Raw genomic sequence first — 18085 nt, 5'->3', positions numbered from 1 at the left:
AAGGAAACTTATGCACAGATCTAAATACGTAGAAGAAAAAGTCAGTCAACAAACTTTGACAATACACAAGCAGAATGTGCAAGAAGCGAGTCAAAGACGGCAAACCTGTTCCATCAAGAACGAAATTGCCTGCATCAGGCCTTGGTAGTGATGATGATGATGATTTGTGTATTAATGTATAAAATATTGTGTATAATAGTTATTTATGAAACAGTTAGTGAAGTATGCTTTTTGCGAACGCACGCGATGTTTAGAGCACCAGCGACAGCGGCGCGAGTGCTATACTTACATCGCGTAAGTTCGCAAAAAGTACTTCAAGCACAGTTTCATACAATATTTTATCTACTCTACCATAAAAAAATAAAAAAAAATTTACCCCTCCTTGTCACTGGAATTCATTTCTATTTTAAAATTTTTAGAACTTTGACAGTTAAAAATTCTAACTTCTTTCAGACCACAAAACTGTCAAAACTTTTGTTGTAATTTATTGCTCAGAAGTCATCAACATGACAACGCGAGTTAAGGATATTTAATTATAACGACAGAGATAGCTATACAGTGCATGTCTATTCGTAATTCAAATATACTTTCCAGTTTACCTCACCTTTGCAGTGTACGTCAACTTAACAAGAAAAGTTAGGTTATGTACAGATGTTGGTGGTGGACATATACAGCATATTGTTTGATGTTATTTATTATTGTTACTTATAATTTTGTTAATGCTTTTTAAAGGTTTTGACTGATTTTTTATGTTTTATAATGTTAATCAAAATTAATTGATAAACCAATGATATAAATTCAGATTAAAACAAAACATACGTAATTTTTTGCACGGCTAGCTTTGATTCCAATAATTGTGGAACGCTCGTTATGAAAGTGTGCCAAAAAACAGTGCGAAAAAGTAAATCCCATTTAAAATACATTGTTACTTCACGCACATTTTAAATCCTTCACGCACTCCTATCTATAATGACAGTTTTCACAAACTAAAAACTTATGCATAATATGAGATAGAGTAGATAAAGTTATTTGCTGTGAGAGTTGTAAAATTCTCTTAATTTTTATTTTTTTAATATTCCTCCAATTCCTGTTACTACTAAAACCAGCACTTGTGTAAATTTTAGTAATAACAGATGTGACCATAAACAGTAGCAAAAATTTCGTACACAATGTTGGATTTCGGCGAACACATTATGCAAATACTCGAAACACAACATAAAACACACTATCTTGTTGACGTTGAGCATTTTAGAATGTTTTTATGTGAGAGATAACTTCCGCCGCAGCGACGTCTATCCCATTTTTCACGAAATTACATATTTACATTTGAAGTTGCCACGGCAAACACCAAATGTGAGTTTCCTTTAAGAAAACGCGGAAACTCAGCTTTTTCTATCTTGGCTTTGGCATACCGAAATACGAACCAGATAAATAAAACAAACTATATGGTAAAGTATTGCTTTGTGGCTGTGTCAGTAGATGAATACAAAAATATTTTAAAGCAGACGTTGAAATTATTTTCTTCTTATTTTTGCGGTGTTTTTGCTACTTTTTAATGTTCGATGTATTTATTTCTCACTTTTGCACTTTAAGCTATATGACTAGAAAGGAGTGGGGGAAAGAGGGCCTTGTAATATCCAGTTGTGATATCCGTTTAAGTTTGGAAACATATGCCACTCTATTTCAGACAGAAGTTGCCGCTAAATAAATATTATACAGGGTGTTTCATTAATAATTGTCCATATAGTAACTGGCGAAACCTTATAAAATACGAAGATTTAACCTAAAACACTTAGGCGTAAGTTAAATATGAAACGGCGCAGTTATTTTGATTAATTTATGGTATGATTCATATTTATAATTTAAAAATTATTTGTACCCATTACTTTAAAACTATTTGGCGTATCCTTATCATACTTGGCAGATAGTGTAGGTACTGTACACCCTACTAAATTAAGATAAATAAACGTTTCTAGCTACTACCAGAGGCGTACGACAGGGGATAGTGGCTAGTTGACCTTTCCCAAATTCTACGCCACTGACAAAATTGCTATTTTAGTGTATTTTTTGATTTTTCAATACTATTTATGTAAACAATATACTGTTCCTTCGTAACGATAAAATAATTATTTTTCGAGATATTTGAAATTAAAAATGAAGCGACACAATACATTAATCAAAATAACCGTGTCGTTTTATTTTTAACTTCAAAGATCTCGAAAACTAATGACTTTATAGTTATGAACGAAGAGTATATTATTTTCATAGAAAGTATTGGAGAATGCAAAAATTGAACTAAAATGGCAATTCAACCAGTGGTGTAGAATTTGGAAAGGGTAAACCATTCACTTTCCTCCGTCGTACGCCACTGGTAATAGACAGAAACGTTTGTTGAACATAATTTAGTAGTTTGTACAGTACCTATACTTTCTGGCAAATATGAAAAGGATACGTCGAATAGTTTAAAAATTCTGAGCAAAAATAATTTTTAAATGTTTAGATAAAACACCCTGTAACTCAGTAAGGAACCACATTTTATTTAAGTGTTTTAGGTTAAATCTTCGTATTTTGTGCTAAGGTTTCTCCAGTTACTATATGGACAATTATTAATAAAACACCCTGTATATTATGGAACTAATATATGATCAACTCCGATAGTCAAGTAGCTCTAAAAGCATTCAGTTCTATGCAAGTTGATTCAAAACACATTTGGGTAAACTCTTGTTGGTTTGAAGTTAAAATACATTTATCCTAGCTTGAGTTCCGACATTCAAAGGCTACGTAGGCATGAGAATGCTGATAATCTGATCGAAGAAAATGTTTGTGTGTCATTTTTAACCAGAAAGTCTTCTTTATGATTATGAAGACAAAAGAAAACCATTCATAAACGGAATAGAAAGAAAAGTTTTTGAAATGGTGAAGACATGCAACAGAATAAAGACAGGCTAAAGAGTTCATTAAGGGACATTTAGTCAGATTTACAGCCGACTTAATAACACAATCGAAGAACAATCAAGGTAGTAGTGGGGTTGTTGACTGGACACTGCAGGCCCTATAAGTATTTGAGTTATATGGACTTGACGGAAGAGGATATTTGCCGATTCTATCTAGAAAAATAGAAAACTACTTTGCACTGCACATCTTACGCCAGTTTGAATGACTCAGATCTCTGCGGTATCCAAAAACCAAATCCAAAAGTATCAGTCTATATCAAAGGCCCCATCTCAAAGTTCTGGGAGGTAATTAAGCAATTAGTACTGGATTAGGAGCTTTGAGTGACAAAGACAAGCACAACATATCTGTAAAAGTCTCTAAAAGTGTGTTTGTCTAAGAACCTCCCTAGTTGTAATCTGTAATGAGTGGGGCTATAATTCGGGAATCACCTCCTAATGTTATATGTCTTCTAAAAGAGTATCACGCAATGTACCCCCAATTGATAACAAGAATATTTTTTTTTCATTGTCAGCTAGACCTCTTTGTTTGTCTCCCTTTTAACAAATCTATCCTAGTCGTCCCATATTAGTTAGCAAAAATAATTTTTGGTGCGTAAGAGAGATCAGCATTTTAAGGCCTTCAACATAATGTTTTTAACACTTTAATAATAATAAAGCTTGACATAGACAGTCATACGCTTTATAGAGTAAAGTCACAATAAATATGCACTAGAAATAAACAAACCAATACACGTTGAATGTTGTAAGGAGCACCCCCAGACCATGAATTACAATGTATGTATATACATTGTATGGGATGCATTATTTATATTTAAAATTTATTTGAAGTTATATTTCTTTAGGAACGAGGGTAAATTTTTATTTTGCTGGGCACATGCGCACACCGACAGTATGGTATGAAACGTTATGAGGGATCTGATTGGTTGTTAAAATCATCTGTCAATAATTGTTCAAATGGAGATTCTGGATAAACAAAATGTTGTGTATATTAGTTTTTATTATTGTGAGGACAGTGACAAAAAGCAAGTTCATAATTGTAGTGACTTTTTAAATAGTTTTTAAAAGCAACAGGTACGTACCTTATTGTAAATGTTTCAGTATTGTAATAAAAAATTACAAATTAGGTAAATACCTATTTGGAAAATGTACCTACCTAGCTGTAGGTAATGCTTTGATTTACATAATTTGATTACCAACAAAAATCTACATCTAATATATTGCTTTTTTAGTCTATATTTTGTCGTATTTTAATTCCACAAGAATCAAACTTATTTGATTAAACTAACAGAATAAGCAACTGTCAAAAATTTTTTAAAACGTTTAGTTGCTAGGTATATCTTTACACTTCATTCACATGTCTCGGTAGTTAAAAATTTTATTTATTTTTTATTTTTTTATACATTTTATGATTGTAAGTATATTTATTATATTTTTTTTTCAGAAAATACGTATTTAGTTAAATTTTTCTCAACTATTGTTCAGAAATAATTTCTTTGGTTTCATTTTTCGATGTGTTTGCGTGTGTTTTATTCTTTTATTTTTTTAATTTTTCGTATTGTTTTAATAAAAAATTTTGGAAAATAGTAAGTATTAAAATTAGTTTAATATTTAAATGAAATATAAATAAACTGTTATATTAATTTCGTTGAAATCATATAATAGAAGTATAACTTCTTACTTGCGTACAAAGTACACACACATTCTTTTTTTAGAACAATCTCAACCTATTCAACTAAAAAAATCAAAACCAACAATTACTTAAGAATATTTTGCAAAATACATAAAAAATATCGAATATATACAATATACAAATTATAGTGAAAAAAGTTCAAAAGAATGCTTTTTAGCAAATAACATATATTTTTAAAATTTCCTGACGAATCCAACTGAAAAAATTCGCTTCAACAATTTTTATTTTTGTTTACTTACCTTTTTATTTGCATTCGGGATGTATCTGTATTTATGTGTGAGCATTTTAAAACGATGGGGATTTGGAGATTGAATCGTAACTCAATCGGGAGAGTAGGGACTAATGGACATTTTAAATATCAATTTATTACTTTTTAAATTACGTCGGTTACAAAATTAATATGAAATGGTATTCAGATTAATTTCCGTTACACATTTTTTCCAGAAAGGAAAAACTATCCCAAATAATACATTATTACCGGTTCGCAAAAAACACAAGAAAAGACAACAGAGAATGACGCCACACCATAAAACTGAATTAAATTACAAGTGAAAGTAAAGATGATTTAGATTTGATTACAACATAGGGCCTCCACTATGTGCTTATACGTATTTCGATTTTAAAGAAATTTCACCAGAGTACTTCTGCGGAAGCATTATTTTGCCTCTTTTAACTTGAACTAAATTAGCTTATTTCCCAACCAAAGGCAGGTATCAAACACCTTAAGTATTCATTCATGGATGACCTTGTTAAGAAACTGACCAAGTATTCCAGCACTAAGCACTCATTCTAAAAATCACTAGATCTTAGTCACCTAAAAACCTCCTACCAGAAATGTATATTGATAATATAACCATAACTATGAATAATTATAACCATAACAATGTCGCTAACACCACATTTTAAATGCTTATAGGTTTTTAATGTTCGATTGCTTCAAAGGCAAGCCTCAACTCCATTCTTAACCATTCGCTTCTAATGTTATCTATTCTTTCTTTACTTTCTCAGGAACCTCATTTACAGGTATTAATTTTTGATTGTTGTCTTTCTGTTAGTGTCCAGATCTTGCTACTGTACATAACTGTAGACGGTATTACTTTTCAAACAACTACTGTTTTATCTCCTTCGGTATCTCTCATTTCCAAGAAATGTGGTTTTTGTTGTATTAAATATTTTTCAGTTCTTTCAAATAAGCCGCCAACTAAATATGAACATTTCTACTAACAAAACTAAATATATGACAATAGCAAAAGATCCATTTGGATGTAACTTGGTGGTTGAAAACAACCCCATAGAACAGGTGATGCAATTCAGATATCTGGGCATAGATATATAAAGCACCCATGACCCAGTAAAGGACCTGAAGAATCAGATCAACAAAGCATCTGCATTGTCAGGATGTCTGCGGGAAATATTCTGGTCAAATTCGTATATGCACACAAATAGTAAAATTAGAATCTACATAAAAGACGTGCACACGGCCGATCCAGACATATGGCATAGAAGTGCACGAAGACACCAACAAAACGAAACAGATGTGAAAACCCTAAGAATAATAGTGGGGAAAACGAGAAGAGACAGGGTAAGAAATACAAACATTAAAGACCAATGTAAAATTCAAGATATTTTAAGATATGGAAGACAGCGCAAGAGGATGTGTTACAACTATGTAAGATGAATGGATGAGAATAGACTCCCAAAAACTGCCCTAGAAAACAACCAGCCCGGTTCCAGCCCCTCGGAAGACCACCTAAAAGATGAAGGGATAGTTGGCAATCTACCTCCCAGAAAATTAACTAGAGGCAGCTTCCGAATTAAACAGATCGAAAAATCTCCAAGAAGTAAAAGAAGAAGAAGAAATATTTTTTCGGTTCTTCTTAATCTTTCGTTTATTCTTTGTCCTGTTTTTCGTTTTGTTAAATGATTACTCCTAGATATTTAAAGAAATCTGCTTGTTCTAGCTACATTCCATTCCATTCCCCTTTTTCCAATACAACGATTTGGAAAGTCGTTTTGTATTGTCGAGAAACTCACGGACCCCTCTAAGATAATGAGGAGGTGCTCCACCTTGCTGAAACCAAATTGATCTATTCACGAGATAAGGATTTATATCATCAGAAAAGGGTTTGACTAACTAAAAAGTGTTTGGGTAATTCTGGAATTAACTCCAAAATTCACAATAAAACACTGAAAACTTTTGTTTTCTATACTTCCACAAAATTTATTATTTACAATTATCTGACTATACATCTGTTTCGGCAGAATGCCTTTCTCAAGTGATTTAGTTTACTATGTGTTTGCCTTTTTTAAGTCTTTAACTGACGAGGTTAAGGAGTGGGGAGCTGTTTGTCTCGAGTTGGTCATTCAGAATTATATCTGTATTTTTCAGTTTATTAATTTCCATAGATTCTAAAAAAGATAGCTTAAGGCCTTTATTTTGGATATGCAGAATTTGAAACTCTTCATTGAAAGAACGATTATGATCTAGAAGATGAAGTGCGTATGTAGAAGTGTCTGTTTTTCTATTGTTGAAAGCCCTTTTGTGTTCTGCTATCCGTTTGTCAAAAGTTCTGCCAGTTTGACCGATGTACGTTTTCGGACAGTCACCACAAGTTAGTTTGTACACACCACTCTGTAGTTGCTTTCTCTTTCGGCTTTTATTGTTCTTAATATATTTGCTTAAGTTGTTGTTTGTTCTGGAAGCTGGTATTATTCCTTTCTTTTTTATGTATGTTGCTACTTTGGTTGTTATCTTTCCAGTATATGTGAGAGAGCAGAAGGTACTGGGTTCTTTCTGTGGTGGTGGTACACTAATTTCAGGGCTTTCTTATATAGTTTTTGATTTAAAATTTTGTTATCTGTTTGTTCGTTATAGCCGTTGTTTACTGCTATTTGTTTAATGATGTTTAGTTCTATCTCGAAGTTATTTTTTGTCATGGGAATTTCTGTCAGTCTATGTATCATGCTATGGTAGGCTGCTAATTTGTGTTGTGTAGGATGGGATGATGAATTGTGTATAGTTGTGTCAGTATGGGTAGGTTTATGATATACGGAGAACTCATGTTTGTTGTGTAGTCTGGTAATCGTTACATCTAGAAAGTTTATGGAATTATTCTGTTCTGTTTCTACTGTAAACTCAATATTACTATGAAGTGAATTAATGTATGATAGAAATTGGTCAAGTAGTCTGTTAGTTCGTGTAAAGCATACTAGTATATCATCCACGTATCTCCACCAATATAAGAACTGTTTAAATACGGGATGTTTAAAAATTGTTGTTTCAAGTTGGTTCATAAATGAAACAACAATTTCTAAACATCCCGTATTTAAACAGTTCTTATATTGGTGGAGATACGTGGATGATATACTAGTATGCTTTACAGGAACTAACAGACAACTTGACCAATTTCTATCATACATTAATTCACTTCATAGTAATATTGAGTTTACAATAGAAACAGAACAGAATAATTCCATAAACTTTCTAGATGTAACGATTACCAAACTACACAACAAACATGAGTTTTCCGTATATCATAAACCTACCCATACTGACACAACTATACACAATTCATCATCCCATCCTACACAACACACATTAGCAGCCTACCATAGCATGATACATAGACTGACAGAAATTCCCATGACAAAAAATAACTTCCAGATAGAACTAAACATCATTAAACAAATACCAGTAAGCAACGGCTATAACGAACAAACAGTTAACAAAATTTTAAACCAAAAACTCCATAAGAAAGCCCTGAAATTAGTCTATCCACCACCACAGAAAGAACCCTGTACTTTTTGCTCTATCACATATACTGGCAAGATAACAACAAAAATAGCCAGATACGTAAAAAAGAAAGGAATAATACCAGCTTTCAGAACTAACAACAACTTAAGCAAATATATTAAGAACAATAAAAGCCGAAAGAGAAAGCAACTACAGAGTGGTGTGTACAAACTAACTTGTGGTGACTGTCCGAAAACGTACATCGGTCAAACTGGCAGAACTTTTGACAAACGGATAGCAGAACACAAAAAGGTTTTCAACAATAGAAAAACAGACACTTCTACATACGCACTTCACCTTCTAGATCATAATCATTCTTTCAATGGAGAGTTTCAAATTCTGCATATCCAAAATAAAGGCCTTAAGCTATCTTTTTTAGAATCTATGGAAATTAATAAACTGAAAAATACAGATATAATTCTGAAGAATGACCAACTCGAGACAAACAGATCCCCACTCCTCAACCTCTTCAGTTAGAGACTTAAAAAGGCAAACACATTGTAAATTATATCACTTGAGAAAGGCACTCTGCCGAAACAGCTGTAGTCACATAGTTGTAAATAATAAATTTTGTGGAAGTATAGAAAACAAAAGATTAAAATCTTTTATTGAGAGATAAAATGAACTTCCATCAAGTAACGGTCGAATCCATCAAATAACTCCAAAACTCTAAAAATGTCCTGTACTCTTCACCTATTATGGTTCTATCCCAAAAATAAGATCCAATATAATAATGGTATTATTAATAATTACTGCACACGCATTGATTTTTTATCGGTACTGCAAATGTGCGATACAATCATGCACTGCAGGTTTTCATTTGACCAGTACCTGCAGTTTTGTTTATTACCCATGTCATTTAAATGGAAAGTCGCAAATTAAAAAAGGTTTTGGTTAAAAAATTAGGACTAGTATTAAATCTACTTACCATTCTATCAACGACTCCATTCTGAATCATCGCCATTTTATTTTTTCTTTTTAATGTTAACGAACACTTGTATTAAATGAACATTATATGAAAAGTATATAATAATAATATGTGCTATGTTTATTCCCACAGTAAATTCCTTGTTTAGAGCACGCAAAAATAACGTTATCATGTACGAAAACAAAAAAAAAGAGAAACAATTTTTTTGCAGTTCAGTGTATTGACCTTGGAATGGCTTATGCACATAAAATACCGATCAAACTTAATCGGCGACCTTCATCATTAGCTTTTCGCGAATGTGTGTATCATGGCATACCCTTGACTAGTTTCGTGCTTATTCCAAACCCATACGAAACGCTTTTAAATGATAATTATCGCGTATATCGGCCGTGCTTTCTTGTCGATATATATCGCTCGAGGTGAAACGAAATTTTTCAGCCGGGAATTTCAGTGCCATTTTCTTACATGCGGCTCGCGTCCTAAATGGGTCGTGAATATTCATCATGAAAACATTTTCTTCTTTATAAAACCATGACCTGACATTTTTCAAAGTGTATATCAAAACTTTTAAAAAATAAAAATTCACAACTCGGAAAATAATTATGGAAATGAGTTCAATTTTCATACTTAGAAGTTCTTGAGGTCGCTGAATACGAATATCGGGCCAGCGAAGCTGTAAAAGGTACTTGGTGCCCGGTATGCACGTCGTCTGCTGGAGTTTTACGGTAATTCATTATAAAAATTGTTGAAACTTGTAATGCCCAGGTTTTTGAGGTCGCTGAATACGAATATTGCATAAAAGATGCTGTACAAAGTATAGGTATATATAGCCCAGTATCTACGTCGTATCCTGGAGGTTTATAGAAATTCGTTATAAAATTCAACAGTCAGTAACAATCACAGTAACTTATTTCAATTAGAGCGCAAAGTTTGAAAAAAGAAAAAATTCGAAATGTTTTTTAATACTAGTAATAATTTTTTTGGATATAAAGATGTAAGAACCTCGTCTATGTGACTAAAACCCTCAGTAACCTTAAAAACCCCGCAATAACCAGTTTCAACAAATTTTATTACGAATTTCCATAAAATTCCTGGAGACGACGTAAATACAGAACACCAGTTACCTCGTACAGTATCGTCGAAGGAATATTCGTTTTCAGCGCCCGCAAAACCCTTGACATAACAACGAGTCAACGATTTTCATAACGAGTTTCCATAAAACTCCAGGACACGACGGGAATACCGGAACACAGGTTACCGGATACCTCTTACAGTATCGTTAACCCAATATTCGTATTCAGCGACCTTAAAAACTGAAAAGTATGAAAAATGAACTCATTTCAATGATTAGTTTTCGAATTGTGAATTTTTGTTTTTTGAACACTGAGATATACTTTGGATGACGGATTTAGCGCCCACAACTATGCAATTTTCGTTTTTCTCCTTATGGTTAATAGGTCAACTTTTTCCTGAAGCTCTCCCGAATCGAATGCAAAAGGTTTTATAACGATCCGTCTTACTTTTAAAAAGATAGAGGTTTAGGCGATTTTAGTGCTTTATCTCCTCGCCTAATCAGGCCTACTTTCTTGTCGATATACAGGGTGTCCCATACTAATTTATCCAGGCTATATCTCTTAAACGAATACAGGTTTTCGAATGAGACAAAAACTGATCTATTTCATTTGTAATCCAGTTTAATATGGCTGACAAAAATCATCCTCTAAATATTCATTCCTTAGTTACAGCCCCTAACTTTAATTTTTTTTAATAGCACCCTGTACATTTTTTTATAGTTTTGGATGTGGTCTTCCATCGTATATTCAACATATTTTTAAAAAATAAAATCAATTGGTAAGTAATCAAGAAAATATCAGTTTATTTTTGTTAATTATATGTGTCCCAGACTAATTTATCCAGGCTATACTTCTTAAACGAATAGAGATTTTCGAATGGGACAAAAACTGATCTATTCTAGTTGTCGTACATTTTAATATGGCGTCGAAAAAAAATCATCCCCTAAATATTCATCCCTTAGTTACCACCACTAACTTAAATTTTTTTAATAGCACCCTGTAACTAATAGGTCTGGATCCCGCGTATGAAAAAAAAGTTGATTAATAGCAAGCTGAAAATTTGTTAATAGCTTAAGGGTGTCTAGTCGGACACACTTTGATATATGGGAACACTGGAACAGGGGAAGTTTTAATTGTGAAACAGGTTAAAAATTTGGAACGGTCAGCCCACGAAAACGGCAAACGTAATTTGTCCGACAGAACAGACTTAAACTCTCCGAACAGAGATTAAACTCTCATGCAAAAATCAGACTGCTATTTATCACCAAATGGGCGTTTTAATGAGTGGAACATGTAGAATATGTCAAATGACAGGAATTATGACAGGTGATAAATAATAGCAGTCTGATTTTTGCATGAGAGTTTAATCTCTGTTCGGAGAGTTTAGGTCTGTTCTGTCGGACAAAATAAATGTGCCGTTTTCGTGGTCTGACCGTTCCAAATTTTTAAACTGTTCCACAATTAAAACTGCCCCTGTTCCAGTGTTCCCATATATCAAAGTTTATCCGACTAGACACTCTTAAGCTATTAACAAATTTCCAGCTTGCTATTAATCAACTTTTTTTTCATACGCGGGATCCGGACCTATAATGTATGAATATTTAGGGGATGACTTTTTTCTACGCCATATTAAAGTGTATTACAAATGGAATAGGCTTTTATCCCATTCGAAAATCTCTATTCGTTTAAGAAATATAGCCTGGATAAATTAGTCTGGGACACATAATTAACAAAAATAAACTGATAAAAAAGATCAAGGCAGGTGTTGTTTATATTTGATTCAGAGTTGGACCACCATCTCCATATAGCTATTTCAGCATCCTTATGCCTCATCGGTGAAGCTCAGAAGTCTCAACTCTGAAGGAAATACAAACAATTCTGCCAATTTAAGGCAAACCATCGCAATGCAATGAACCCACCTTTTAGACGCAATTCAGCGACATCTCTCGTTTTACGAGGAAAACAACGAAAAGCCCCAGATGCAAAGTTTACTACCTTTTAAACAATTAGAATAATTGAAATAAAAATATAATAAACAATATTTTAAATCCAAGACTTTTCGTTAAGGTGATACAGTAGCAATCAACAGGTAGCAAAGACGCGTTCCAAGATTACGGCTGTAATTTTGAATATTATTTCGAGATATTTGGCACACATATTCGCAATATAATAAAGAATGGCGGTACAGAGCCCAATTTGAAAAATATATTAATAGGTGGAAATTACTCTGTAATTAAATATAATATTAAAAAAACGAGCCTGTACCGCCATTAAGAAGAACAAAAAATACACTTTCTTCAAATAAACTTTTTTATCCGATGCCTAGATTTTGTGTCATTTTGGAACTACTAAAATTTTTTATTTCATTAGTAGTTCCAAAATGACACAAAATCTAGGCATCGGATAAAAAGTTTATTTGAAGAAAGTGTATTTTTTTGTTCTTCTTAATGGCGGTACAGGCTCGTTTTTTTAATATTGTATTTAATTACAGAGTAATTTCCACATATTAATATGTTTTTTAAATTGGGCTCTGTACCGCCATTCTTTATTACATTACGAATACGTGTGCCAAATATCTCGAAAAAATATTCAAAATTACAGCCGCAATCTTGGAACGCGTTTTCGCTACCTGTTGATCGCTACTGTTTCCTCTTAATAAACTGCTTTCTGGCTGCATCCCATATCTCCGGATTTTACAATATATAATCACAAGAGACGACGAAAGTAGGAGAAAGCAAATAGAGGACGCTTTGGCCACGCATTTACCTTCCCTTCGTCAAGGAAAAGGACCGAAAGTCAGTTTCTAAATACTCAAACTGAGTAAAAATGAAAAAAATAAAAAAGATCAAGGCAGGTTTTGTTTATATTTGATTCAGAGTTGGACTACCATCTCCATATAGCTATTTCAGCATCCTTCAGTATCCAGCAAAAATAAACTGATATTTTCTTGATTACTTACCAATCGATTTTATTTTTAAAAAATCTGTTGAATAGACGATAGAAGACCACATCCAAAACTATAAAAAAATATACAGGGTGCTATTAAAAAAGTTAAAGTTAGGGGTTGTAACTAAGGGATGAATATTTAGGGGATGATTTTTTGTCAGCCATATTAAAGTGTATTACAAATGAAATAGATCAGTTTTTGTTTCATTTGTAAATCTGTATTCGTTTTTAACCCTTATCCGGGCAACACCTTTTACTTACGTAACCGGGCAACTCGGGTTAGTTGGGCTCACCACTGTTCTTGAATGTACTATTCATATTTACCCATATATTTGTAATATTCTGTTGTGATTTTTTATTAAAAGTAAATTTAAATTGTCTAGATTAAAATAAAGGTGCTTCTATAGTATGCGGTCTACATCGAGGGTGCGATCTACCTGAAGGATTTGCACAAAATAATGAAATGCAAGAAAACTTTTGTAGAAAAAATATTTATTCACAAGTAATAAACATTTGGAGCCAAACAAAGACTTAATTAATAAATAAATAAAAACTGTTGTAAATCTACCAGGCCATTTTATTTGAAAAGAGGGGTTGATGTTTACGCATACCCTAGAAAAAGATTACGGTGTTGTTGCCTTTCATTATTGTGTGAAAACCCTTCTGAGAAAAGATTATGGTAATTAGTAGCTCATGTATAAAGTACCGACAAAAACAATCTTTACAAAATGAATAAACCGCAAAGTCAGAAGAATATTATCATTTTACTTTTACAAATTAATACTTTGTCATATCAATTTACTATTTTAGTTGGGACTAAGCCACAAGATTAGCTTATTCTCAATTATAATAGCAAATTGATATGACAAATTAAATTATTATTAAGTATTAAGTTAAAACAAATAATCATAACAATAAAAATATATTAGTCATTTATTTATTTTTAAAGGCTTAATTGTCGACACTAACATCGATATCAACGACTGATAGCAGATGCATTATTTATTTCAAAATATGGATAGGTACCTACCTAATAATATTATTGCATTCCAACAATGATTATCAGTTATTAAAATTCATTTAGAATATATATAACACCTATTATAAGCATATATTTGATGTTCACATCAAAGAGATGTTTACATTGTTTGTTACACGTTTAGACTTTATTATTGAAGTTATACTTCTTTACGATCGAGAGTGAAATTTTATAATGCCGAGCGCATGCGCACACAGGGAGTATATATTTCGTTGCTAAGCTTTCAAAATATGTATGTATCAGCGCTGTCAGCGCAAATAAGCCATATTATGTCATATAAAAGGATATATTAGTGTTCTTAGTAAATGTATTATTTATTATAATTTTTGTGTCTTTGGATTTGTCTTCCTCGGAAATAAGATATTTTATAATAATAATAAGTATATTTAAAGTATTTTTGTATATTTAACTTGGTCTATTAAATTTATCAGTATGTATGAGAAATCTTGTAGCCTGTCAAAGCAAAAGGTATATAGCTCAGTGGTAGAGCGTTTGACCGAAGATCAAGAGGTCCCGGGTTCAAATCCCGGACGATTCATATTTTTTTATATTTTTGGTATCGTTTTAATAAAAATTTTTTAAAAGTGGTAGGTAAAGAAAGTTAGTTTAATATTTAAATAAAATACAAATAACCTGTTAGGTATATTAATTTCGTTGAAATTATAATAATAGAAGTATAACTTCTTACGTGCGTACAAAGTACACACACATTCTTTTTTTGGATTTCCGGAATCATAAAAGTCGTTTAGATTTTAGATAATCCACAAAAACATTACCTGACTGCCAGATCAACTTCTTTAACAAATATTTAGACTTTAGGTATAAATACAAATAGGGCCCGACGGGCCCATGTTGCCCCTTTACGTGACAAAATTCTTTAGACGGAATAATTTCAAAAATGATAATGAATATTTTGAATAGCTCATGACTATGTTTAGTCCTGTCGCCAGGGGGGCTACAACGGCCTCCTTAATTCAGATGGACTTACCCAAGTTTTTTTTATATATTTTGACCGGTAGAATACGAATTTTTTGGGTAACAGTTGATCCGGATGTCGATAAGATTGTTATAGACAAAGAACTTGAGGAATTACATAACAGCGATTTCTCGCAAAACAAAACATCTTTTTGTATTTTTTGGGTCATTTTGAGCCGAAAATATTCCGACAAGTTTTTTCGTAGAATGCATAGTTTTCGAGATAACCGCGGTTGAACTTTCAAAAAATCGAAAAATTGCAATTTTTGAACCCGAATAACTTTTGATTAAAAAATAAAGTAGCAATTCTGCTAACCGCATTTGAAAATTTAAGTTAAGTTATATCGGTTTTGATTATTTTCATTGCTAAAAATTAATTTTTTTATTGTTAAACTAATCTATAAACACATAGTGTTTCCCGTGCCTAATACATGCGTTTTAACGCATGCTACGTAGAAAATGCCTCGCTTGCACTTGTAGCTACTCTACCTACTCGTTCGATTTTAAATGAGAAATCATAGAAAACATCACTCACATACTAGGTGTTTATAGCTTTGTTTAACAATAAAGTAATAAATTTTTAGCAATGCAAATAATCAAAACCGATATAATTTGACTTAAACTTTCAAATGCGGTAAGCAGGATTGCTACTTTATTTTTTAATCAAAAGTTATTCGGGTTCAAAAATTACAATTTTTCGATTTTTTGAAAGTTCAACCGCGGTTATCTCGAAAACTATGCATTCTACGAAAAAACTTGTAGGAATATTTTTTGCTTAAAATGACCCAAAAAATTCAAAAAGATGTTTTGTTTTGCGAGAAATCGCTGTTATGTAATTCCTCAAGTTCTTTGTCTATAACAATCTTATCGACATCCGGATCAACTGTTAACCAAAAAATTCGTATTCTGCGGGTCAAAATATATAAAAAAAACTTGGGTAAGTCCATCTGAATTAAGGAGGCCGTTGTACCCCCCTGGCGACAGGACTAGTTGAAGGAAACATACTTCTAAACAAATCCAGTGATGCATAAAATCCAATAAAAATTTTTTTATCAGTTTATGATAAAATAATTGGCGTCTCGGGCCCATTGGACCCACCTTGCCCGGATAAGGGTTAAAAGATATAGCCTGGATAAATTAGTCTGGGACACCCTGTATATCGCTAGAGGTGAAACGAAATTTTTTCGCCATTCGGGAATTTCAGTGCCATTTTCTTACATGCGGCTGGCGTCCTAAATGGGTCGTGAATATTCATCATGAAAACATTTTCTTCTTTATAAAACCATGACCTGACCTTAGGGCTCTTGGTGAAACGGGGAAAACACACAAGTGGTGTCACATAAATTCTTCGGAGGATGTGCCGACGTAAGGACAAACAACTGAACTATGCGGAATGGCCTGCTCCCTGCTCCCATCCGCGCTTTCATACTTTAATTTATTACGTTTTAATATTAGAACGGTCGTTTTGACTTTCAAATAATTGAGCGTCATATTTCACTTGTCCTTCTAGTTAACTTCGACGTCAAAATTTTATCTTATAAATTTCTTTATTGACAATCCAATTGTGTTATAATGTGTTTATAAATCACAGAGTCTAAGCATTAAGTGATGGTTTCCAATATCAGATCGGAGTAGTACGGATAGAAAAAGAAGAAGAATTAAGTAATATAGAACTATCGCAAAAACTAATAATTTAAATAGGCCATGGAATCACTTATAATCCGTTTGAAAATTATTAATATCACAGTCTTTATGAAACAGCTCATTTACATTAATTTTATGTTGTATACAAATATAATACATCATCAAATGTAAATGAGCTGTCAAAAACTGTGCTATCAATAATTTCTTCTTCTTCTTCTTCTTGTTCTTCGCGCGACTAGGATTACTCCTGTTTGTCTGCCTCTTATTCTGTTTCAGTTGCTGTTGACTGTACATTGTCTTTCCACCTTTTCGGCGGCCTTCCAACTGGTCTTCTGCTATACAGCTTGTTGTTTTTACAGATGTTCGCTAATCTATCTGGTTCCATTCGGTTTACATGCTCGTTCCAGTTTTTCTTTCTCATTTTTATCCACCTGTTAATATTTTGAATTTTGCATCGTTCTCGTATACTTCTGTTGCTTTGTCTGTCTCTTAATGATATGCCCGCTATTGATCTTAATACTTTCATTTCGATATTGTTGATTTGTTGTTTCGTCTTTCTTGTATCGGTCCTTGTCTCCGCTGCATATGTTAGGATAGGTCTTACTGTTGTCTTGTATACTTTTATTTTGCTTTCCGTGATCAGATATTTGTTGCTCCATATGGTTTCTCGGAGGCAACCACTTACTCTTGCCGCTTTTGTTGCTTGTGTTGTGGTCTCTGTTCTTATATTGCTGTCACTAGTGATCTCTACTCCTAGATAATTGAATTTCATTACTTGTTCTATAATTTTGCAGTCTATTTCTAACTTGCATCTACGCGGCTCTTTACTTATCACTATACATATAGTTTTTTCTACTGATATTCTGATATTAAGTTTATTTGCTGTGATATTGAAAGTGTGGAGCTGCCTTTGTAGGTCATCCTCGTTATCAGCAATTAGTACTGCATGATCGGCATAGCATAGTATCGTGATTTTATGCGCTCCCATGTGGTATCCATGTCGTTTTCTTACTTCGTGAATTATTTGATTCATCACCATATTG

General features: G+C 32.7%; 1 protein-coding gene and 1 non-coding gene across 2 annotated transcripts in view; one reads left to right on the top strand and one right to left on the bottom strand.

Annotated features, from left to right (window-relative positions):
* Window positions 1-18085, bottom strand: part of LOC114326070 (octopamine receptor beta-2R-like) — a 951551-nt gene that overhangs the window by 69571 nt on the left and 863895 nt on the right. The gene's annotated exons all lie outside the window — the stretch shown is intronic.
* Window positions 14890-14967, top strand: Trnaf-gaa (transfer RNA phenylalanine (anticodon GAA)). Its single transcript has one exon. It is a non-coding gene; the product is annotated as a tRNA-Phe (tRNA).

Source organism: Diabrotica virgifera, chromosome 7 (genome assembly GCF_917563875.1).
Source record: "Diabrotica virgifera virgifera chromosome 7, PGI_DIABVI_V3a".
NCBI lineage: Eukaryota > Metazoa > Arthropoda > Insecta > Coleoptera > Chrysomelidae > Diabrotica > Diabrotica virgifera.
The sequence above is the reverse complement of the archived record's forward strand: the minus strand, read 5'-3'. Positions and strand labels throughout refer to the sequence as shown.